Source organism: Apium graveolens, unplaced genomic scaffold (genome assembly GCF_009905375.1).
Source record: "Apium graveolens cultivar Ventura unplaced genomic scaffold, ASM990537v1 ctg2902, whole genome shotgun sequence".
NCBI classification, from domain to species: Eukaryota; Viridiplantae; Streptophyta; class Magnoliopsida; order Apiales; family Apiaceae; genus Apium; species Apium graveolens.
Genome location: NW_027417841.1, coordinates 18,075 through 20,782, shown reverse-complemented (window position 1 = coordinate 20,782; position 2,708 = coordinate 18,075).

Genomic DNA, 2,708 nt, shown 5'->3' with positions numbered 1-2,708 from the left:
TTCTCCCCCTTTTTGGCATCAGCAGGTAATAGAAGAGAGACAAGCAATTCCACTGAGGCTTGGATTTCACTAAGTTGAAATTGCTGAGAAGCTTGATTTTTCAGAATATCATCAATCTGAGCTTGTTGTTTCTCTTGAGTCTTCTCAATATAAGCAACTCGATCAAAGGTAGGTTGGAAGAATTTTTTCTTGTCAATTTTCTGAATTTGTTCCTGTTTGATGAATTCTTCCTGAATCTTGTGTAGCTCTGCATGAGTAGTTGAATGGAGACCTTGTAGATGTTTAGTACTCAATGCAGTGACTCTAAGCTGTGTTTTGAAATCATCAGTATTTAACATCTCATCAGCTTTTGTCAAGTGCTCAGCCAGATTCTTTGTAGATGGAACACAAGTAATTGAGTTCCATTCCTTAGTCCACTCCTGACCAGCAGGAGTTTCACTCCAAGGCACTGGTGCGTCTCTGGTAACAAACTTCTTAACAAGTTCAGATTTAAGAACTGTTTGTTGAGGGGCATGTCCTGAAGGACCTGCTTCATCAGTATCTGCTTGTAGAGCAGCATCACCAGTATCTCCAGCATTTGCAGCATCAGAACTTACAGAATCAGCATCTTCTGATAAAACAACAATATGCGAAGCAATTGAGGCTTCAGCATCATCTTCTAAGTGCTGATCTGGATCCAAGTTCTGATCAACAACCATTTCCTGATGCTCACCTATATTCTGATCATCAGCATCTAGAGGCTGAGAAGGTGTAGTAGATAAATCTGGAGTTTGAGCAGCATCAGTAACAGGTGTTGTTGATGGATTAGTTGTTGTTGGAGCTTCTAAGTAAAGTACTTCAGGCACAACCAAGGTCTGAATATCAATTTCAGCACTTGTGCCTGAAAAAACAGGAGATACATACTTTTGAACAGGAGATACAGATGGTGTGTTGGCCGTTTCAGTAGCAGCTTCCTGAGTTGGAGTTGATGGAGAAGCAGTGGCTTTAGCATATTCTGGTTCTTGTGAGATCAGAGATTCCTGATCTCCTTCCTTAGTTGCTGCTTCCTCATCATCTGAAACTGGCCTTTTAGCTCTCTGTTTCTTGTATCTCTTTGAAGGTTGGGATTCCTTGGGAGTTTCAGTAGAAGTCATTTTTCTAAGCCTTTTGAGAAGCTTAGATCCCCCAATTCCAGAATCCTTCTGAGAATGAACTTTCTCAGCTTCTTTGACAACAGGTTTTGATGTAGAAACCTGTTCCTCACTGTCAGATTCATCTCTCAAAATAATCCTCCTTCTCTTCTGAGGTGTTTGAGGAACAGTCTTTGTCCTCTTAGGCTTGGAAGATGAAGGCTTCACAGTAGGTGCTGAGGATGAGGGTTGAGCTGTCTGTGAAGTGGAGAGATATGATTTGAGATAAGTTCTGAGGGATGGTTGAGTAGTATGAGTGGTATGGTCTGTTGGTTGCTGTGGTGTTTGAGATGTGGTGGTAGGTTGGATATCAGGATAAACAGATCTATAGGTGTCAGGATCAGCATCTACCAAGATCTGTTTTACAGACTGAGGAATCTGTAAAGGTCTAACCACTATTTTCTTAAGATCAGCATTTACCACATCATTAAAGGCTCGTTTTGCAATTTTGAAAGGTGCAGTTAAGTCAGTGGTAGGTTGGGGTTCATCAGCACAACAAAAATTATATATAAGCTGACAAAATCTAGCAAAGTAAACAACATTCCTATCTTCTGTCATCCTATCCTCAATAAAACCTATCACAACATTTGCAAAATCGAAATGAGTTTGGTTAATGAGTGCATACCCGATGTGCTGACTCATTATAGGGATTGCATCAAAGTTGGAACACTTATTTCCAAAAGCTTTAGTGATGCAGTCAAAGAAGAAACTCCATTCCTCTTTGATTTGAGCCCATTTCAACTGCCCAAGCTTTGCCAAACTCTGCTCATACCCCAAACTAGCCATTAATTCTTTAAGAGTTGATTCCTCCGGGGTTGAAAAAGTACATCCTTCTGGTAAATGTAGAGCCTTTCGAATTGTACCAGGAGTTACCACATGTGTAGAATCATCCACTTCGAAAACAATACTGGGAGTACCATGTGTACCACCATTATCAAAGTGCCCAGTCCGCCAAAACGTCAGAACTTGTTGGCCGGAAAAGACTGAAGGTTGGGTCAATGCATACCCGATTTCACTGTGTGCAAGAAGATCTTGCACAAAATGCAACTCAGATGGAGCTTCAGCATGATCGAGAATTGCAGCATAGTTGTTTGGAACAAATTTAGCTCCATCAATGATCAAATCCTTAGGTGCCATGAGAAAAATCGAGATTTAAGAGTGCCTGTTAGGTGTTTGATAAAATGTCTGTATGAAAAACCAACATCAGGAGATGAAAGAGAGTAAAAGCAAAAAGAGAGATAAAGTTGAAAAAGTAAATAAAAGATTGTATAATCTTCTCTCTCTCTTACTTATACTTGGTAAAAAAAATATAACCGTTGGACACCTGTCAGACATGCAGTAATTATGAATATTTAATGGGCACGGGAAAACAGTAATCATTACTTACCCACTTGCAGTTTTTCAAGGAAAAACCGTTCCACTTACCCAGTAATTCCGTTAATCAAGGTAAATCAGTTTTAATTCAAAATTTAAATTGTTCCCACTTATTCAATTATTTTTCACTGCAACTCCAATATTCTGAGAAAAATCCAAGAATGA